The 23,526-nt window shown below is 38.3% G+C and overlaps 1 protein-coding gene and 1 long non-coding RNA gene across 4 annotated transcripts in view; one reads left to right on the top strand and one right to left on the bottom strand.

Annotated features, from left to right (window-relative positions):
• Nucleotides 1-23,526, top strand: part of MED13L (mediator complex subunit 13L) — a 282,978-nt gene that overhangs the window by 101,902 nt on the left and 157,550 nt on the right. The gene's annotated exons all lie outside the window — the stretch shown is intronic.
• LOC132342625 (uncharacterized) lies at nucleotides 3,139-20,043 on the bottom strand. Its single transcript, XR_009491082.1, has 3 exons — nucleotides 19,873-20,043; nucleotides 13,770-13,844; nucleotides 3,139-3,449 (listed from the first exon to the last, which is right to left on the bottom strand). It is a non-coding gene; the product is annotated as an uncharacterized lncRNA (long non-coding RNA).

The raw sequence follows: 23,526 nt of genomic DNA on the forward strand, positions 1-23,526 counted from the left end.
AGTTGTGTTAGAGGAAGGTGAAACTGAATTATTTTTTTTGGTTTCCAAAGAGAAATGAGATGTTAAAGACTATTGTTTGGTGATTGACATGAACCATTTCTTCTAAATTTCTGGGTTTGTTACAGAATAGGAAAACATTTATATCCAAATGAACCGCTTGTTAACCATGTGATCTTGGAAATGTTACTTTAGCTTTATGTGCCTCAGTATCCCCATCTGTAATATGGGGATATTAATAGTATTACCTTGAGGGTTATGGAAATTAATAAACAAGATAATGTCCAGTATCTTTTAGCCATTATCAACGTCATCAAAATGCTAATTACATAAGCAATAATTTGGTTTCTTATCTCTTCTTTTTCTTCTTACTCCACTTCATCTCTAAGTTATGTCTGTCATTTTGTTGTTTTAAGTATTTCTTTGTATTTGCAAATGCTAAATTTTTTAAGAATTTTCTCTTACAGTGAGTCACATATATTCTCTATTTCTCTTTCTTTCAGATTCTCAAAGTTAATAACATGCATTGGTTTAAATAACTAAATCTGACTTACCTCTCCTTATTGCTTCTGCATACATACACATATATTTGTTCTTTATACTTTTGACACTTTGGTATTGGTGTATAAGGGGGTGGCTGGTGCTTGGAAACCTGGCCTGCAGTGTACTTACCAGTGTTGTTTGATTTGCAGTGAGCATCACTTTTCTCCCCTCAGATGTATTGAATTTAATTTTGGACTATTAAAGCTTTTTCTTAGGCATTGGATACACTTCGCATTTATTCTCTGCTGCCTTTAATTCTGGAGAAGGGAATGCAACCCACTCCAGTATTCTTGCCTGGAGAATCCCATGGACAGAGGAACTTGCCAGGCTACAGTTTGTGGGGCTGCAAAGAGTCAGAATGGCTGAGCGACTAACACTGCCTTTAATTCACTATTCTTTCATTAGTTAATTTGGAGACAAAAAATGGGATCTTAATAGATGTACTCAAATATTAGGTATAATACATGCTTTAGTGAAAAGTTAAAACTATTTTTGCTAGAGGACGTTCATCATATAGTTGGAGAGATATTTAGGACCATTGCAAAAACACAACTAAAGTCAGTGAACTTGAACCTTAACGTGGCTAATAGTAATACAGACTTAACGGATATTACTTTCTTTTTTGAGAAATGAGATCATGACAGTTTTACAATAACAGAATGGAGAAAAGTTCTTATACTGAATAAAAGACTTAAGAAAAAAGCATTCTAGAATGAATTGTCTGTAGAAGCATGGAAATAATTGACATGCAGATATTTTTCCTCTATTGAGTTGAGTAAAAAATTAATTGGAGTATAAATTTACATATACAGTAGTGGAAATGGTTAAATTCTGCTTGTTAACTTGCTATTTTAATCATTTAAATATATACTGTATATTCATACAATTGATACGTATAGTTATATATCTTTATTTTGTTAAAATGAAAGAATGAATACTTGGAACCAAGGAGCAATATATTTATGGTTTTGTGTTTTGAAGAACAAAAAAAATTCTATGAATAGAACCAATAAGAATACTTAATATGTCAGCAGTTTCAAGTTAGTTTTTAAAATCGTGGTCATAGATAAGTATGAACCAGATACTTGTTTTAAGATATTGTTTGGTAAAATGTTTTCCCAGTGGTGGAATGAATCCTAGCACTGTCCATAGTACTAATAGGCTGTGATCAAAAGATCACAGTATTTCAGCTGTGAACATTTTTCATGAACAAACATGAGATATACATATTGTGACTTAACTGTGGTACATTTGCTTTATCTACCCCATTGGGCTTCCTTCATTAAATTTTATTAATTTAAAATACATTTGGGATTTGGAAGTATTCAGAGCCCGAAAAAGTAATTTTTAAAAAAAATATGACTTTTAAAATTTGGGTACTTACTTTCTGTGGATGGGGTTAAATATCTACCTCTTTTAATAGGTTTTACAAAGTAAAAGTGGAGTGGGTATATTTTATGCTATGTTGATACTTTTCATGTTATTTTGTTGAATTACCGGTACCTCTTTTAATCATTATCGGCTCAATTTTCATTCTTAGTACAATAGTGCTTTACTTATCTGAAAGCACAAGAAAATGAATCATTGTAAACCGAAGTTTCTGAATAAGGTGAATTTAAGCTCACAACATGGGAAAAGTAAGTGTTTTGCATGGAACTAATGGTAAAAAAAACAAAAAGAACTTTTTAAAGTATACTTACTAGAATTAGTTTTTAACATCTTTTTTTTTTTTTTTTTTAAATTGGAAGGCGGCAAGATGACTGTGGTTTATCATTGTCAGTGCCTCTAATTGGCCTTGGCAATACCAGAGTCATAGCTCCAGGCTTATGGCAGCTGTAGGAATCCATTCAAGAGAGCCTGTGTCTCATTAATTAACAGCATGGGCTTTGGTGATAGACCCAGGTTCAAATCCCATCTCTGGCTGTATGACCTTTGGCAAAACCACTAAATTTCATCTTCATTTGCAAAGTGGGGAATTAAAGTCATAATACTTCGTTGAATTTGAGGATTATATGAGTTAATGCAAGTAAATCACTTAGCACAGCACTTAGCTTAGAAGACTAAATATAAGCTGTTAATGTGAACATCATCACTATTTCTGCTATTGCTATAAGAACAATGCTCCAGGCAGCAGTGACTTTTCTTCTTGTTGCTGTGTTAGGTCTACTCTTCATTGAATTTCCTTTCACTGACATTGATATGTATTACGGTCTTTTCTGTTTTCTATTTTTAGTGAAGGGATTGTTTCTTTTTATCTGAATGTTGTCAGTTTGGGGAAGAAAGGAACCTGTGAGGCCATGGTGTAAGTCTTCAGTGTCCTCATGGGCAAGTATATTCTAAGCACAAAAGGAAGGATTAAGCTAAACATAACCTTTGCATATTTAAGTTAGAAGGTTTTTCTGTTTGCTTACAAAATTTTTCTGCAGTAGGGGGATGGGTTGAAGTAGAAGCTGATGTGTCTTTTCTTTCTTTTGAGAGAAATCATTTGCTTCCCATGTGCATATCCCATTGGAATCTTGACCATCATTTCTTCTAGGAGAGTGAATTTAATGTGCTCTTGGCCTTTTAAGCATACATAACTCTTACCTTTAATTTTTTATTGTGTGAATAGCAACTGATTTTTATTGTTAATGCCATGTCAGATTACTGCTGTTTCACAAAGCTTGATTGCTTCCAGTTCTGTGTGTGTGGAGGTGGAGTTCGTGGCAGTGGGGATTTGTGGCAGCTGTCAGTCACCGTAGTAAGCTCTAGGTCTTCTCTTGCTGAGGGAGGTGGTGCTTTAGCTTCCTCCTTTCTTTGTTTAATTTTGTGGCTTTTAGCTGCCACTGTAGTTTCTTTACAAATATTGGACCAGAGAAAGACAGTTGATCTTTTCCTCCCGGTACCCCTGCTGCCATCAGCAGTAAGTTCTGTATACAGCGGGAAAATAAAACTGTTTAACTAGGTTATTGCACTTTCCAGCAGGAATACTAACAATAATAGTAGCTAACCTATATGGTGTAATTACTGTGTGATGGCACTGCCCTCATTATGTTACATTCTCATTTAATCTTGAAATAACTCTTAAGCTTAGTAGTATTGACAGATGAAGAACTAAGACTCACAGAGGTTTACTTTACTTATCTTTGCCCATCAGTACATGACCTAGCTGGGACCAGAATCCACACTTCACAGCTCAATATTTTTTTCAAGTTTTTAAAATTCTTTTTAGTTTTTATTATGAAGAATTTGAAATATATGAAAAGCTAGATAGAATATTATACTGAACACCTCAAAAGAGTGTTTTGCCATATTTGCTTCATCATTTTTTTTGTTGAAAAATTTAAAACAAGTTCTATATATTATTTCATTATGATTCTTTAAAAAAAAATATTTTCTTATAACCACACTGCAGTATTCACATGTTTCATTTAGTATTTTTCTTACATTTGTTTTCAGTTGTTGAACAGCTCTCAACCTTTATCCCCTGCTCGTGTTTCTCTGTTTCTTTGGGTTTTGCAAAGACTGGGTCCTGTGACTCCAAGTTCGACTCAGGATCTCTTTTGCTTTCTGAGGCCCCAGTGCAAAGGAAGTGGGAAGCAGAGAGGGCAAATGTATAGAAAGCCTCCAAGGTGTTGTATAAAATGTTATTAAATTGTGTCTTGCATTTCTTTGAGTAGTAGACATATGCCAAAAGTTAGAGCAACTTTATCTGAAGACAGAATTTGACCCTTTAAATCATCTGTTTTCGCCCCTCTGCCAAATCCACAAAATAATACCTTTTTATTAGCTCCTTGGGCTTTCCTGATAGCTCAGTTGGTAAAGAATCTGCCTGCAAAGCAGGAGATCCTGGTTCAATTCCTGGGTCAGGAAGATCTGCTGGAAGAGATAGGCTACCCACTCCAGTATTCTTTCCTGGAGAATTCCATGGGCTGTATATATCCATGGGGTCCCAAAGAGTGGAACAGACTAAGTGACTTTGACTTTCACTTTTTCACTTTATATTAGCACGATAGGAACCATTATTATTATTTAAGTTTGCTTAGATATGGAAACAGTAATGCAAATCTGCTAGAACGTGATTATGCTAAAAATAATTCCAGACTTTGAAAAAATTACCTTTTAATACCTTTCATTCAACAAACTTTTTCTGAAAATATTTATTCTTTTACAACTCTTTGGAGCTTTATAAGAACATTCTGACCGCAATGAGTTTATAATCCAGTGGGGAAGAGAGAATCTGTGAAACAAAAGATATTTCCATGTCATAGGCAGCAAGAAAGTCCTACAAATCCGGGTAGGTGAAATGCTGAAGAAATTGTGGTAGTGGTGGGGAGCGGGAAGAAATGGTCTTTGAATGATCCAAAGAAGCAGAATTTATCTTTCAGACATCTTGGACAAACTGAAGAAAATAAATGGAAGTATAGAGGTGAGAAAGCATAGGGAATAGAAGTTGAGCATTGATGTATTTGAATTGAGTATCTTTCAAATTTAGGAAATATCTAATTTTTAGATTTAGGATATATCTTAGAGAGCTACATTATCCTCTGCTTTCCTGTGTTTTTGTACTTATCATCATCTTTGGGAATCTTAACAATCAACATCCATTGATTTGCTCCATTTCCATAGCCACTGTTGATAGAAGGCATCATTTTACTGACATGATGGTTAATTCTGGTTTTCCAAAACTTGCTCTAGGTTTGTTTCTGCAGTGAGGTCTGTTGTAATGTGGCTTCCTGTTGCTCAGGTTCAGGCCTCTCCATGGGATACATACAGCACTCCCGTATTTTCCTACAGGCAGTGCAACAGAGGAGTTCCATTGTATATGTTTATTGTTAAATCTCTGTCCTCACCCCCTGCTTAATGTGGTCTCTTCATGATACCTTTTAAAATAATTTTCTTTTTCATCGAAGAAGCAATTTAAAGATAGAACGTAAAGAAACACTTTCACTTAAAGCATTTAACATTTCTGACATTTCTATAGTAGCTTAAGACATGTCTGATCTCTTAACCAATTATATGAAAATTGGCATCTTCATGGAGACCACTTAGACACATTTCTTTTGAATAACAGAGTGTTAGAATTAAACAGTACCCCACCCACACCTCCCCATGATTTTGGTTGCATCAAGCCTGGTTAAGATGAAATTGTGGGTCCAGTTTATTCTCTGTCATTTTAATTTTCTCATTTTTAAAAAAAACATTAAGGCGATGTGATGGACCTTTGGGAATGGAGTGAAGGGGTGTACAAAATTGAATGACAATAATAACTGCCATGTATTAGGTCCTTACTATGTGCCTAGTATAATGCCATATGCTTTACATACACTAGCTCTAATTCTTTGAATAACTGGTAGTGATATTTTATAGATTGTATTTACAGAAGAGGAAACCTACTGAGAGAAATAAATGATCTGCCTGAGACTATATAACCAAGAAGCAGCAGATCTGGGTTTCAAATCAAGCCCTGTCTAATTCCAAAGCTTATATTTTTTCCATTATTCTAAAGTATCCATTAATAAAGTAAGTTTTCACTATCTTCCCAGCTTTAGAATCCTACACAGATAACAGTAAAAGTTAGGAAATGCAGTGTGTTTGAGTACAGTGGGAGACTCCAGAAATAATAGATAACTCTGCGTGTCAGTGGAGCGTGTTTAGGGAGCAGGTAGGGGAATTTAAAAGCTGGAGAACAGAGGTGTATTCAGGAAGCGGAAGACAGGACCAAGATGGATGCTTGGGAGATTTGGAATGCTGGCCTGGCGAATTAAGGCTTTCTCACCTCATTATAGAACTTTGATTTACTGAATGATGACAATATCTAGACTTTAAGAAGAACAGAAGTGACTTTTTGTCCTCCTGGTTTCTTTCCAAGACTTTGTTGTAGTATTTTGAGTACGTTGATAATCTACTCTCCTGTGAGGAAAGGTAGAATCTGGCCTTAGGCAGACACAAGAGGGCTACACTTGGTGGTTGTTGCGTGTTGTGTGAAGTTAATGTCCAGTGACACAGTCTGCATGGTCAGCCAGAACAAGAGGTTTGGCTTAGGGCCGTACTGGTATAGCAGCAATCTCAATGTCAGCTCTGATTCCAATTAGGTCTTTGAAAGATTTTTGCAGTTTGAGCCATTTTTTTGACAGCTAAATATCTCCATATGTGCATTTATTAAATGTATATGCTTAATGTATATACTTAATTGGTATGTTATACAATTCAAGGGAGATAAGGGCATCTTTTTATGTCACTATGGATATGTTAGAAACCAAAATGAAGGAAATGTCATACCTCTCTGAGTTACCTCCCCCCCACGCCCCCTGGAAAAAAGACAATTTTATTATCCTTTTTCATCCTATAAAAGCTATCCTATAAGCCCTGTTTTCCCAATTTGTGGGAGAAGACTAAATCTTCGTATCTGTGCTTATCTTAATTGCTCCCCCCACTGGCATTCTGTGATTTTAACTTGCTATTAAGACTTCTGAGGCAGATTCATCAGTGCAAGATTGCCTTCTTCAGTCAGAAAGGGCTCTGTTGTCTGGTAAAGATTTCCAGGTGTGGACTTATTTCCCCATACCTTTTACAGGGATTGTGTTCAGCCAGGATAGCAGTCACAGGAAAACAATTCTGTTTTATATTTTATTGATACTGGTAACAACTACTCATGATGTGAAGAGTCTGATAAGATGGAGCTCTCTGGCAGTTCTAAGTTTCACGATCAGCAGTTTACGCAGGCCGTGAGGAAAACTAGATGCTTTGATCCAATATAATGTCAAATTGGACACTATAGTGGCTCTAGTGGTAAAGAACCCACCTGTTAGTGCAAGAAACACAAGAATGTGCGTTTGATCCCTAGATGGGGAAGATCCCCTGGAGGAGGACATGGCAGCCCACTCCAGTGTTCTTGCCTGGACAATCCCATGGACAGAGGAGCCTGGCAGGCTGCAGTCCGTGGGGTCGCAAAGAGTTGGCCACAACTGAAGCGACTTAGCACATACTGAAGTGAGGTGCTGTTTGAACGTGGAATAGTAAGAGATATCAGGGCTTCAGAAATATGGCTGGTCCTTAAAATTGTAAGAGGAAAAGCAAAACAGTTTCTGTTAAGTTTTTGATTTGGCTCCCTGCTTTTTTTTCTTTTCTTCCTCCCTCCCTCCTTCCCTCCCTCCGTCCATTCCTTTCCTTTTTTTTTCCTTTGCAAAACCCGGCAAAAACTAATACAGTGGGTTAGCACCCCTGCGGACCTCCCCCCCCACCGCCTTCGCCCCCAGCATTTCTAACTAAACACAGATTTTTGCATACTGAATATTGGTTGTGGGAGTTCCCTGGCAGTCCAGTGGTTAGGACTCTGCTTTCACTTCAGGGGGCACAAGTTCTATCTCTGGGTCGGAGAAGTCCCTGCATGCTGCGCAGCCAAGGGTACATAATAATCAGCAAAGATACATATATTTGTTGAATGTTAAGTGAATATATGTCTCCTGTCATCTTTGCAGGCATGAGCCCAGGGGTATAATTATCGTTACAGCTCCAGTAGTTCCTTCTTGCAGGAAACTGCATACCACAGATACTTGACAGGTGATTGTCTTTGTTGTCATAGATGTACATTTGATATTTTGGTCTGTGCCTTTGTCACTCTTCTTGAGTTGGGGCTACTTAGAAGATTTCTTAAAAATTTAAAGTACAATTGACTTGAATGTGGGTTTGAACTCCATAGGTCCCAGAGTAGATGCAATACTACTACACAATGCACTCTTGGTGGAATTCAGGGATGTGGAACGCTGGGTTCAGATTTTCCACTGCATCAAGGGTTGATGGTGCGAACCTGCATGTTCCAAGGGACTGCTTAATTGTCGTTAATACAGTTTTTAAATATTTCTTGTCACAGATAGGAAGGGATTCAATGTTTCTTGTTTGTTGATTTGTTTAGATATTGCAGATAACCTGGAGCATGATATTAAAACATTATTATATGGGGAATTAAAAAAATTTTCCCTCACTAGGCTTAGGCTAATTGGTAAAGTTGCAACAGTTACTCAGAAACTACTACATGCTATTTACTCTGAAAGCCACATAGTAATAGGAAAGAACTTAGAACTTCAGGACTGGAAGGGGCCTTTAAAGATCCAGCTATCCTGAGACTCTGTTCTAAGAAATCCATCTTGGTGGTTTGTCAGCCTATGATAAGGAACTCCTGAAGCATACTGATGTCCACAGAGATTAAGTGTCAGGATTCCTTTGGACAGTTTTCATCTGCCATTTAGACCATTGGTTTGGTTAACGTTAGCATTGCCATATCAAACAGTGTACCAGGAGACACAGCATAACTAAACTTCCTTCTGTCTCCTCTAAAGAGCACTTTGTCTTTCAGAAATTTGTCTCCCCTATTTGGTATGAGGTGGATTGTAGGGGTTGGCCAAAATGGATAGTCTTGGGTTGGTTTTTAAGTAAAACTAAAAGAAACTTAAATTTTCACCAAGAACTTTACTGAGCAAGGTATTCACCATTTTGTTTCAATACTTTCTGCCGTTTTTTAGGCAACTTTATAATTCTGTCTCGCCAAAACTTTTTATCTTTTTGAGCAAAGAACTGCTCCAGGGGCATTATACAGTCTTGCAAAGAATTAAAACTTTTTCCATTAAGAGAATTTTTTAAAGACCAAAAAATGGAAATCCAGTGGTGCAATGTCTGCTGAATACAGTGGATGAATCACAATTTCCCAGCCAGACAGTAACAGTTTTTGGCCTGACATCAAAGAAACATGCGGTCTTGCATTATACTGATGGAAGATTATGCGTTTTCTGTTGACTAATTCTGGACATTTTTTGTCGAGTGCATCTTTCAGTTGGTCTCATCGGGAGCAGTATTTGTTGGAATTAGTTGTTTGGTTTTCCAGAAGGAGCTCATAGTAGAGGACTCCCTTCCAATCCCACCATCTGCACAACTTCACCTTCTTTGGATGAAGACCAGCTTTTGGTGTGGTTGGTGGTGTTTCATTTTGCTTGCCCCACGATCTCTTCCATTCCACATTATTGTACAGTATCCCCTTTTCATTGCCCATCACAATTTATTTTAAAAATGGAACATTTTTGTTAAGAATCACATGTGGAAATACAGTCAAGATTTTTTTTGCTCAACTTATTTGGAACCCAAATATGAAAATGAATAGCATAGCCGAACTGGAGCAAATGATTTCCAGTGCTTCATTTGGATATTTTGAGTATGTTGGCTATCTCCCACATGGTATAACGTTGATTGTTCTCAATAAATGTCTTGATTTGGTCACTGTCAATGTCAACTGATCTACACGTTCATGGAGCATTGTCCAGTGAGAAACCTCCAGCAGGAAACTTTGCAAACTACATTTGACACATTCAGTCAGTTACAACACCTTCTCCATACACTGCCCAAATCTTTTTTGCATTTCAGTTACCTTTTTACCTTTCTTGGAGTAATAAAGCATAATATGCCAAAATATTGCTTTTTTCATCTTTAATACGAAATTCACAAAATTTTCAACACAAAAATTCCCCGGTTTTGAAAAGTTTTTTTTTTTTAAAACGCACACTTACGTATGACAGCTGTCACAATCCAATCCAGGAATTGTTTTGAATGATTTTAGAGAACTAAGCACTACTAGAGCCATCTTATGGAAAGAAAAAAAACCACACCAGTAATTTATTGATCTGAAGAGGATAATTTTGATAAGCCAGTTTTATTTAAATGGCCATGTGAAGGTAATGGGATCATAATATGAAGTTAGTATACTGACAACAATCTTGTGCCCTGCACTGCTATTTTGTTAGGCACATAGACACATGTAATTACCTTTGTAAGTGGTATGGGGTGAATTAAGTGGAGCAACCATACGGCAGAAATGCTTTGGTGATGCCATGAATTGCTGCTTGAAAGCAGTGTAGCATAGTAGTTGATTATTAGGTAGCAAATAATTAAGTCTGTTGAATGTATTAGCTTTAGCAGTCAGACAGCTTACGTGCACAGACTACCATAATCTTTTATGGAACATTTACCCTCTGCTGGAGACAGTTTTAGGTACTTTTAGATATTATCTCAGTAAGACCCTGATGCTGGGAAAGATTGAGGGCAGGAGGAGAAGGGGACGACAGAAGATGAGATGGTTCGATGGCATCACTGACTGGATGGACATGGGTTTGCGTGAACTCCAGGAGTTGGTGATGGACAGGGAGGCCTGGCGTGCTGCGGTTCATGGCGTCGCAAAGAGTTAGACACGACTGAGTGACTGAACTGAACTGAATCCTTAAAAAGTCTCTCCATGAAGTAGTTGGAGTTTTAGAGAACATTCATAGTGGCTATGAATTCATGATGAAAAGTTCAGTAGGTGAGCTATTAGTTATATTAGCCAAATTGATTTTTAGTACAAAGAATTTATATTGAGACTGCTTTGAGCCAAAGTTCCATGTTTTGGGGTAGGCTCTCTCATTAAAGGAAAAAAAAAAAAAAAGAACATTTTTTTTCTTTTTTAATTGAAGAATAGATTTGGGACAGAGATCCTCAGATCTAAGTCAGAATCACCCAGAATTTCAGAAAAGGTATCTGAAATCTGCTTTAGAGTTGGACAGTAGGGGAGCCAAGCTCTTCCGGACAATGGAGTAAGTGAAAGTCACTCAGTTGCATCCAACTCTTTGTGACACCATGGATTGTAGCCCAGTAGGCTCATCTGTCCATGGAATTTTCCAGGCAAGAATGCTGGAGTGGTTTGCCATTCCCTTCTCCAGGGGATCTTCTTGACCCAGGGATAGAACCCAGGTCTCCTGCATTGCAGGCAGATTCTTTACCATCTGAGCCACCAGGGAAGCCCTTCAGGACAGCAGGAGATAGGGGAATTTGGGGGAATGCTTGGACAGCAACTTTGCTTCCTTACCCTAGATGAGGATGTGGCCTTGTTGCTGCTAAGTTTGATTTAGGAATGAAGAACGCTGATTTTCAAGCATTACTTTACGTGGAATCATGGAGTGAGTACTTCCAAATGGTAAGTTAAGCCTTTGGGACAGTGCAATAGCAAGAATTTCTCAGTTCAGTCAGGATTCTTGCTAGTGTGTGGCATGTGGAACCCACGGGTAGAGGGAAAGCCAAAGCAAAGATAAGCTGCATATGTGCCTTTTCTGTGGTTCTGTCTAACCACCTGGCTTTTATTAAGTTCTATGGCATTGGCTAAATAATTGGGAATTTTAAGGAAGTATGTGTGTGTGTGTGTGGTCTCTTTTAGCCAATCAATAACCTGATTTTATAAAGGTAGAAAGTACTGTGATTTTCTTTTTGCTTGAAAACAAGTTTTGTATACTCACTTTACATGGTTTAGGATTTGTAACATTAATCTATCCTGTTGATGAAGGCGAACAAACTCATCAGGGTCTAGCTCTTTCCAGATACACGAAGGACAGAAAGTATTGTCAGTCACTCTTCTTTTTTTTTGCCTTGGCCTGCAGTGTTCTTGTTTTCATAGGAATATATAGAAAGCATATAAAGTGGTGATGTCTAGCTTAGACTACAAAAGTCAATGAATGTACAATTAAAACCTTTTAGAAGTAAGGGGTCCCTGAGAAGAGTAATGGAGGTGAATTAACTCTTTAGAGGAAGTGTAAATTAAGGTAGTGTCAGCTGTTATGGACAAACTGGGAACCTAACTGCTACATTTAACACTGTTCTTATGAGAAAACAGTTTTGAATTCCAGGTTAGTGAAATTACAAATTACATTTTGGAACACAACCTATTTGTAATTAATTGAGATCTTTCTAAGCCAGCCTTCAAGCAGTCATGCTGCTGCTGCTGCTGCTAAGTTGCTTCAGTCGTGTCCGACTCTGTGCGACCCCATAGACGGCAGCCCACCAGGCTCCCCTGTCCCTGGGATTCTCCAGGCAAGAACACTGGAGTGGGTTGCCATTGCCTTGTCCAATGCATGAAAGTGAAAAGTGAAAGTGAAGTCGCTCAGTCGTGTCCGACTCCTAGCGACCCCATGGACTGCAGCCCACCAGGCTCCTCCGTCCATGGGATTTTCCAGGCAAGAGTACTGGAGTGGAGTGCCATTGTCTTCTCCTCAAGCAGTCATGGGTATACCTGAATTCCCATGGCTCTGGTTATCTTTTGTTTCTTTTTAGTTAATTTATGACCAAGAAATAATTTTGTGTTGCATTTTACTTGTTATGTGGGTAAACTGTGGCATGATAATTTTCTGCATACATTGTTATGGCAAAGGAGCAGGTAGCCTCCTGTAGTTTGACACAGAAAGAAGAAAGTATTCCACATTTGTTAAATTTCTGATTTCTATTCATTCTGTGTTACCATTCCTCTCCTGCTTCCCTACTCTGCACAGCAACAAAGCAAAACAAAAACAAGAACCTTTTCTGGGCAATTTTGTAACCTTTTCTTTGGAACATGTACAAGTATGCTCTGTGAAAAAAGCCCTTGCCACGTATTACAATTAATAAGTGACAGTGATGACTCTCTCACGTATGTGTTGAGATGCTTTCAAAGCCACTTAAGAGGTTAGCTCTAATACTGATCATCCTAACAAAGGGCATGTGAGAATTTTAAAGGTATATTATAGGTATAAAGAAAATTCCTTGAGGTTCTTTAGTATTTCCATCTCTTGCTCAAATGTTTATTCTACAGAATGTAAACAGTAAAGAAAATAAACTAGATCCAGGCATTTCATAATCAGTGGTTAGCTACTGATGTAGTTCAGAATTAAGCAATCAGCACCGATTATAGAGTCATTTAGTGGAGAGCAAACCTGTAATTCTTTCTCTCCCTGAAACCAGCAGAGCCTGAAGCCACAAAGCTTGTCAGTAGATAAGATTAAAAATTTAACAGGCAATTTTGAATTCACCTGTTTGATTTGAGTGGAAGAACTTAATATTTGAAGACACTAAAAATAGTTATTTAAAAGATATATATATATAATTTGAACTTATCAGTATATTGTATTTTAAAGAAAATATTAACATAAAAATATAATTCATTAGGTCACTGCAACACATTTGACTCAAGTTCTTACTGCTTTAAAAATGTATGTATTTAAAAAATATCACTTCATTTTTATACATACACATACTCGGATTATGCATACTTGAACTTAAAAACAGTAAATAAACCAATAGCACTCTTGAAATTTTCAGGCAGTTGTACGTCTTAAGTAAGAACCAGCTGTAAAATTATTGCTATAAGCTTGTTTGACAGCAGGAGTCAAATAGTTGAAAATAGTTGACTGCCACTACTTACGTACCTGGTACTGTTTACAGCTCTGGACCAAACAGTGAAGAAAACGTACTGAAATGTTGATGGTTGTGGCTTTCAATTTCTAGAGGAGATAGTAAAGGAACACAAAATATAAAGTGTGTCAGATGCTGATTAGTGTCCGGGAGAAAAGTGAAGCAGTAAGAAACATAGCTGCTATTTTAAATAGAGTGATCAGGAGAAAGTCTCACTGATTACAGTGGCATCTGACGGAGATGTGTGGGAAAAACTGGGCATGACTGTCAGAAGAGCATACCAGGAAGGGAGAAGAGTAAACGCAAAGGCTCTTGAGGTGGAGAGTGCTTGTTGACCTGATGAAGGATGAGTGTGCCTGGAGCCGAGTGAGTGTGAAGAGGAGTAGGGGTGAAGTTGGGGTAGGGCGTGCATGGGGGTGGGGTGCATCCACATAGAGTATTGAAGACAAAGTAGGGCTTTCCTCTGAGTTGGGAAGCCATTGAAGGGTTCTGAGCAGAGGCATGAGGTGACCTTTAAAGGATCCCTCTAGCTACCCTCTGGAGAGCAGATTGGTTGGGGCTGGGATGGGGAGGGACAGTGCAGAGGCAGGGAAGTGGTTGTAATGATCTAGGTGAATGCTGATGGTAGCTTGGATTTGATTGGTATGGTGATAAGTGGTCATATTGTACATACAGTTTTGAAGGTAGCAGTTGGCTGGTTGGATGTAGATTATGAGAGAACCAATATAAAACAAAAATTTAAGTATGTTTATAGGAAATTGCTTTTTGAAATTGCTCAATTATTTCATTAAAGAATAATTTGAGGAATCTAGATACTAAGAGATACTGTGTTTTATTATAGTGTTTTCAGTTCCTTTTGCACATTTTATCTGTGAGTCTATTTGTGTAGCCCCATTTATGGATCAGATTTCTATATATGAGGGTATAAAAAGATCAATTTCAGGATTAGAGTACAGTGTACTGCTGCTGCCACCTAATGTTTATAGCCCTTCATTTATGTAATTACAATAACTGGTTATGCATAGCTTTAATATTGGTTTGAAACAATGTTAACAGATTAATTGAGGCTTACTTAATTGCTTTCCTATTAAGTTCCTGGTATGGATCTTTAATATGATAATTGAATTCTCTAGAAATAAGGTTGTAGATTGAAGATTAGTTTTATTGGCATCTTAATCTCTGTATTGAATTCAGTTGAACAAATATTTATTTGTTGTGCTCAGCCCTGTCATCTCTCTGCAGTCATGATTATTATGTTCTATTGGACAGGGAACAGATTTTGTTTTTTGTTCTTTTGAGTAAGCAAATAATGAAATAATTCGTGATTGAAGGAGACAGACCTTGTAGTACCTGTAGTACCTGCAGCTTAACAGTCAAGCAAAGCGAGTAGACATTTAAAATTTAATTAGATAAAATGTTATGATTATGTCATTCTAGACATTTTTCTTGCTGCTTAGGAATAATGTTAGTTAGAACCCCCACCCCCACCCCCCCACTGAAATAATTTAAGGAGTTACAGGAATAGTATTGGTACTGTTATACTCTTCAAGTCAGGGCTGAATCAGGCTTTTGCTGCTGCATGAGAGATGTTTAACATGAGGGATGACCAATTGTAATTGAAGGCTATGGTCTTAAACCAATTTTAGTAATTGTCTGCTTTTCTGGATCATTTTTTGTGATTAAATGAGTATGTGATGGCTTTCTATCTTAAATATGCCTTTCTTCAGGTACCTGCTATATATATATACATAAAACACCTCAAAGATATCAGTATTTCATAAGGGATGAAATAATTTTTGTTTACATGCATATAGCATATCCAAAAGACTTACTCATTTGTTAGTATCAAATCAGAGCTCTAAAGATGCTGCTGGAAGAAATAAAAAGAGTTCATTCACCATTAAGGAACTCTGAAGATGGATTTGACAGATACTTATTGAATGTTTACAGTATACCAGGGAATGTTCTGAGCCCTGGGGATATAGCTTTGAAACAAAGCATAGAAATCTTTGCTTTCATTAAGCTTATATTCTAGTAGGAGATGGGATAAGGAATCAGACAATGTACCCACGTAAATATATAGCATGTCAGATGGTGGTAAGTGCTCTGGAGGAAGATAAAGCGAGATGAGGACAGAGTATGCTGGGGAAAAAAAGGAGGATATGCTTTTTGCTCACTTTATGCAAATTTTCCTTTTCAGGTAATTTTGTTCCTAGGCAAGTTATAAAAAGAAAGTACACTTAAAATTGAAAGTACACTTAAATGTCCTATCTGACTTGGAAACTGGAACAGTTCACATCCAGCGATTCATCTAGTAAATACTCAGCAAGCACATATTACCTTGTCCTGCTGCTGCTAAGTCACTTCAGTTGTGTCCGACTCTGTGCAACCCCACAGACAGCAGCCCACCAGGCTCCCCCGTCCCTGGGATTCTCCAGGCAAGAACACTGGAGTGGGGTGCCATTTCCTTCTCCAATGCAGGAAAGTGAAAAGTGAAAGTGAAGTCGCTCAGTCGTGTCCTACTCTTGGCAACCCCATGGACTGCAGCCCACCAGGCTCCTCTATCCATGGGAGTTTCCAGGCAAGAGTACTGGAGTGGGGTGCCATTGCCTTCTCCTACCTTGTCCTACCTACTCTATGAAACAAAGGAGATAGAAGACACATTCTCTACCCTTAAGGAGTTTAAAACCAGATTGGAAAGATATTTTTTAAAAAAACAACACATTATGGTAACTTGTAGGAGAGTCGTTTATCGCTTCTTTTAAAAAAAAATGGGTAGGTATAACAAAGAATTTTAGGTTTGACTTTACATGACAAACTATTTCCCTTATGAACTGGCACCCCTTGGTGGAATTATAATACTGACTGCTGAAAATCAGTGTTTTCTCTAGATATCATGATGTCTTTATTTGAAAAAAAAAATCTGCATTATGATTCATTGTTTCCTGCTGAGTGTAGTTTGGAAAACCTACCAAGTTTTCACCAATCCATCATTGAATCACCTTGTGATTTATCTTTTAGTTTATGTAATAGATAAAATAGGTAAAATATAGGACACTATATAAAGTTCCTGGTTTTCAAACTTTGAAATGCTGGCTGGGTTAAAATTTGAGAAATACGCTCTATGATCTTCTTGGTTCAAAGGCCCTTGGTTAAACAGCGTGAGAGGTTGGCATATCAAAAGCTCAGTTTGTCATCTGTAGCCCACTCATTTCTCGACCTAACACTAAGGTGGCAATGGTAGATTCAGAGAATCAGAAATATTTCTCAACTATATTATGGTTTTGTGGTGTCCTCCATTAATCAAATGTATTAATTGCTCTAATTTTCAGTAGTTACTAATAAAGTAGGCATTTAAGGGTAGTTTGATTTGAAAATATTGGTTCTTTCCTCTTTTCTTACGTAATAAAACATCCTAAGGCAGAGATTTTAGTTGTCTTAAGACACCTTTAACTGTAGTGCCTTAGATCATTGGTTAAACAGAACAGAGTGAAGGAAATACTATAGAATAAAAATTTCACACCTTTCACATCTTTCTGATAGGTCACAATATTGCAGATGTATTTTGAAGACATACGACTTGACCAAGGTCAGACATGTGTAAGTTGACCTTCCCCAGATCCATCCTGATGGACAAAGACAGATCTTTGGTATAGGAAGACAGTAGTTTAACTCAGCAACCACCTCACTGAATCATAAAATTCTGAAAAGACACTGTAGCTCTGGGAGCATTCTAGCTTGACCTTTGCTTTTCCTGCAGAATAGGGGGTTGACAGACAACAGGAACCACTCAAGGAATCTTTGGTTCTTTCCCTTTCTTTATAGTCTTTTCCCTGTCAGCCTTCTGTGTCATTGCCATCCAATCTCTATCCTGAACTCAACTCTTCCAGGCTTTATACGAACACCACCAGCAAACCTTTATGTTTAAAAAAAATACTTGAAAACCATGAAAATTATTACTGTTTTCTAAGTGTAGGCTATACATACCTATAGAATGGGGATTATGTTTTATAAAATTTAATAATTGCAGCTGTGTCTTTTGTAACTAGATCTTTTTAGACTTTAACAGCTATAAAAATTTAATGGCTTACTCTTGTCTGTATTCTTTACTTAAAGGAGAGCTATTTCAGATTGTTTGTAGACTCAAAAAATAGTCTAAATGGAGGCACCCAGTGCTATTTGGGTGCATTGTGTTTCTTAATCTTCAACATACATAAGAATGTACTTGGGAAGCTTGTTACTAGATTCTCAAGACCATTTCCCTGAGACGTTAGTGTAATTTGGGGTACCTGAGAATTTCTAACACACACACTCCTATGACTCTGATATTTCAAAGGCCCATGCTTTGATTAACTCTGGTTAATCAAGTCAGAATTTTTGAATTCTGGTTCCTTCATTAGTTCTTGTGGCCTTGAGACAATTACATAATTACTGTTAACCTCAGTTTCCTTATCTGTAAGATGGAGATGACCACAGAGTGAATTTTGTGCCTGGAATGTAAATTAGCACTTAGTGAATGATAGCTGCTGCCATTGTCATCATCATCATAGCACCTGTAGCAACATTGTCATCTCCTCATCAGCCATCTTAAGAGACAAATGCATGGAATAGCTAACAGTGTTAGGAAGCATGCCGAGGTAGGGTGTAGACATTATGTGGGGGTTTAGAGGTACTGAAAAGTATTTGTGCTGGAGTGGTCTGGGATGTTTATACAAAGAGGTGGTACTTGAATTAGACTTTGAAGAATGAAAAATATTTAGTCAAGTAAAGACATATTGGAAGGAGAAGACTATTTTCTTAAAACACAGAATTATTTCAAAATAACTATTGGTTATTTGCCATTGATTTGCCTCAGTTCCCTTCTATTTATGCTAACTTAAAATAATTGACATAGATGAGCTGGGATCTTAAGTTTATTCAGGAAAATAAAATGTTGATGAAAATGAACATATAACATGTGTCTACTGAATGATGTGAAAGTCACAGATGTATAATACATTCATACATTATGTATGGCAGCATTTTATTATGATTTTAGAGACAGTGTGACTAATTGAAAAATAAATCCCTTATAGCATATATAATTATAAAACCTTAAACTGTAAAAATTTTACAGGTTAAATGTAACCATCAAAACTGTATGACCAGTAAAAATACAGAGTAACATCATAGCATTTTATGCTACCTGATGTTTACCTGAATATAACTTTCTGTAAGAGTTTGGTACTGTCTGTTTTGAAAGAGATCTGTTAATTTTGACTTGCCTATTTTGTGAATGGTGTGATGACTCAGTTCTTCCACCATTTCCTCCTGCTGGAACTCATGTAAAACTTTCCTTTGCACAGTTTCCTGGAGCTTCATTAGGCCCTCATGTGGTGTGACTACGTCTAGCGCATTTGTATGTGAGTGTATACATACATAGACTGAGTCTTGTACTTTTCTCATTAGACTTCAGTGAAGGACTTACAGGTGTGAATGCATGCACACAGAAATTGTGTGGTGGCATTCAGTGGACCCAAATCAACATTAATTTTAAAAGATTATTTAATTTTGTAGAGAACTTAAGGGTTATCTAGAGACCCAGTTTTGAGACACACTGAGTGTATGCATGGTAGACCTAAAGGAATCACGGTGTTTAGTTTAGTTTCCGTATTTAACATCAGGAAACACAGCAGCCAAAGGGATCTTTGAAAGAATGTCCTACTTAAAGCATTACAGTGACTTCCTTGTACAGTGAAGATAATTTCTCAGTAACTCATCAAGGCGTACAAAATTCTGCATCATCTAGCCTTTGCCACGTGCTTGACGTCTCTCATGCCTCCAGGTTCCTTCCTGCTTTAGGACTTAATACTCGTTCTCCCTTTTGGGACAGCTTTTTCTTAACACCCTCATTAGCTTGCCTGCCTGATAGCATTTGTTTCTCATATAACAAATGCTACCTCTGCTGCCTCCTTGCAGTGGGCTTCCCCTTATCATTTGCTCCAGTTATCTGCTGCTGCATAACAAACCACCCTCTACTTGGTGGTGTAAACAATAGCTTTTTTTTTTTTTTTTAACTTTAAAATGCTCACACATTCTTTGATCAATAATTTGGGCAGGGCATATAGTAGGTTTTACCTCTGAGTCATGGTGTCTGGGGCCTCAGCTGGGAAAACTGGAACACCTGAATGGCTGGGTGCTAGAGTTGCCTGGCTGTGTCTTTACTCATCTGTCTGAATACCACCCCAGTGTTCCATTACATCATAATATTTCTCATAAAAATGTCCTATATGTAATACTGTAAATTACAAATTTCCTATTTTGTTTCACTGAATCTCTACATCTTTGTTTATATTGTACTTGGTAATGAAATCAGAACCTTTAAAATCTAATATTTTCACTGTCAGTATGCTACCTTAATGATTTGTCACCCAGCAATAAATCATCCAGATCATGTTATATAGCAAGACTAGGGTGAGTACTGTAAGAGCTTTGTTTTTGTGAATGAAGTACTGAATCTACTCTGCCTAGGATGCTGATTGCACTGGATAAGTTATTTAGTGGCAAAAAACAAACAAACAAACCCAGCTATTTTTTTATACCCATTGACTCCATGGGTCAGAACTCCAGACATAACAGGGGCTACTAGTTTGTACTCCAGGATGTCTGAGGACTCCCAGTATGACTCCAAGACTAAAAGTGACTCTGTGGCAAGGACCTGGTAGTCCCTGGGGATATCTTTCTTACATAGCCGGTGGCTGGTGCTATCTATTGGCTAGAACTTCAGCCAAGATAGCCAGAACCACCACCTGCGGCTTCTCCATGTGACTGGGTTTCCATACAGCGAGGTGGTTGGATTCTAAAAATGAGCATTCCAAGAGGCAGAACATGGAGACTGCCAGTTTTTGAAGCTTTGAACCCGGAGACTAGCATGGTGTCACTCTGGCCAAATTTTGTGTGTTGAGGCACTCACAGAGAGCCATCTAGATTCAGGGAAGGTGACATACTCCCTATTCCTTGATGAGAAGAGTGACAGTGTCACAATGTAAAAAGAACAGCTCAGCTGGTAAAGAATCTGCCTGTAATGTGGGAGACCCCTGGTTCGATTCCTGGGTCAGGAGGATCTGCTGGAGAAGGGATAGGCTACCCACTCCAATATTCTTGGGCTTTTCTGGTGGCTCAGATGGTAAAGAATCCACCTGCAATGTGGGAGACCTGGGTTCGATCCCTGGGTTGGGAAGATCCCCTGGAGGAGGGCTTGGCAACCCACTCCAGTATTCTTGCCTGGAGCATCCCCATGGATAGAGGAGCCTGGTGGGCTACCAGTCCATGGTTGCAAAGAGTTGAACATGGCTGAGTGACTAAGCACAGCACAGGACGGAATATGTTGTGTCAGCCATCTTTGGAAAACAAATGGTATCTGGCTGGGTGAGCTGTGGTGTTGAGGGCCTGTCTGTCTGTATCTGAGGGTCGCATGATCTTGAAGCCAGTTTTGAGCGGAGCATGAGTTTCACTACCAGCTTGGTCTGTAGTCATCCTGGATCAAGTGCTTCTCCATGCTTATGCGTTTCCCACCTTGTTAGGAGTTCCTGTTTCTACTCTTAGATTGAGCCTTTGCATTTGTAGAGCGAAGCCGAGGGTTGGACTTTAAGGCAGTGCTGACTGGCAGGGTGAGTGTTCCAGGATAAAGTGCTATGTTTTATGGATGCCCTTCAAGAATTTGAAACCAAAGACTGCTTGTGTAGTGACCTGCCAGAAATCAATTCTGGTTTTGTTCATTATTGTTAATGGCCTCTGCTAGTTGAGGGAAAAGTTGCCCCTTCACTCATGTCCTCCTTTCAGATTACCAATGAGTTTTCTTTTTGTGACAGTATTATCATTAGTAAATCCAGCTTACTCATCATTTTCAAAAATCTCTAGTTTCAAAAATTCGTTTCCTAATCAAAGAATTGCAACTGTGTAGTAAGTAATGTCAGAGAAGGCAATGGCACCCCACTCCAGTACTCTTGCCTGGAAAATCCCATGGACGGAGGGGCCTGGTGGGCTGCAGTCCATGGGGTCCCTGAGGGTCGGACACGACTGAGCGACTTCACTTTCACTTTTTACTTTCATGCATTGGAGAAGGAAATGGCAACCCACTCCAGTGTGATTGCCTTGAGAATCCCAGGGACGGGGGAGCCTGGTGGGCTGCCGTCTATGGGGTCGCACAGAGTCGGACACGACTGAGGAGACTTAGCAGCAGCAGCAGTAAGTAATGTTGAGTTCATTTCCCCTGGTTAGTCTGTTCCTCTCATCATCCCTCTATCCCACCCCCACTTTTAGTCCTCCTTTTTTGCTCAGTAGTGAAATTGCAGAAAGAGTAGGCAGACAGAAAATGAGGAGAAAGAAAACTGCATTTCCTTGTGCAAATAGCATCCTTAATTTGATTATAGGACTTTACTCCAAGTGCTAATATTGTGTAGTATTGTAAAATAATATTTTAAAAGAGATTTTGTGCTTTAGACTTAGAGAAGAGCATTACATTAGAGGTGCTGCAAAAATGACAAACTAATCCTCTCCCAAATAACTTGAGTACGTTTGGCAGGTTCCAGCGATGTGCAAGTAAAATAAGATGGTCATACTGAATTCAGTACCCATGTTTTTCAAATGTGTCTACACTTGGATTTTGACTATATACATGCACATACATTTGTGTGTGTGTGCACAGACACGACTTTTTTAACCAGAACGTGAAACCTGGAGAGTTTCATCTCTGAGCATCTGTTAAAGTTGACAATTCTGTAAATCGTTGCCTGACATAATGAAGAATTTATTTGAGGAGGATTTGTGACAAAAGTACTGTCAGTATCATTTGTATATAGTGTTGTAGCAGAGCTATGATTTTCTTCCTGTTTTGCAGAGAGAATTCACTTTTCATGCTTGTTAATGGAAGTTGCCTTTTCATTTCCCTTCATAACCTGGTGAACAATTTAGCCACCAAATCTCTAGATGGCCTTTCCTCTTCATAGTAATATGTGCTTAGCAGATCCACACTATATAGATTATGTTTGAGTATTTTGTGTATGCTTTCCATTAATAAACACTCCACTTTCCTTGTATTCTCTCCCTCCACTCCAAAGTAAACATTAGAATTGAAACCCCACTCCAGTACTCCTGCCTGGAAAATCCCATGGATGGAGGAGCCTGGAAGACTGCGGTCCATGGGGTCGCTGAGGGTCGGACACGACTGAGCGACTTCACTTTCACTTTTCACTTTCATGCATTGGAGAAGGAAATGGCAACCCACTCCAGTGTTCTTGCCTGGAGAATCCCAGGGATGGGGGAGCCTGGTGGGCTGCTGTCTATGGGGTCACACAGAATCGGACACGACTGAAGTGACTTAGCAGCAGTAGCAGCAGCAGCAGTTCTAGACTGTCTTCTCAACGAGGTGGTGGTGTTGTCCCCCAGGGGACATTTAGCGGTGTTTAGATACATTTTTGGTTGTCACCACTGGGGGTAGGGTGCTGTTGCTATTTACTGGGTAGAGGCCAGGGGTGATGTTAACCATCCATTAACCAGGGATAATGCACAGGACAGCTCCCTACAGCAAGGAATTATTTGACACAAACTTCAGTATCACCCTGGTTGTGAAACCTGAAAATTAGGCCTACAGTGTGTATACATATATTTCTAGTTAACCTGGTCATGAGGCTCTAATAACTTTTTGAGCAATATATGGTTTTCATATTTTTTGAGTAAAAAGTGTTACTTTAAGTATATTTGTTCTTTCCTGTTTGTTCTATTTAGTTCTTA

Source organism: Bos taurus, chromosome 17 (genome assembly GCF_002263795.3).
Source record: "Bos taurus isolate L1 Dominette 01449 registration number 42190680 breed Hereford chromosome 17, ARS-UCD2.0, whole genome shotgun sequence".
In the NCBI taxonomy this organism is placed as follows: domain Eukaryota; kingdom Metazoa; phylum Chordata; class Mammalia; order Artiodactyla; family Bovidae; genus Bos; species Bos taurus.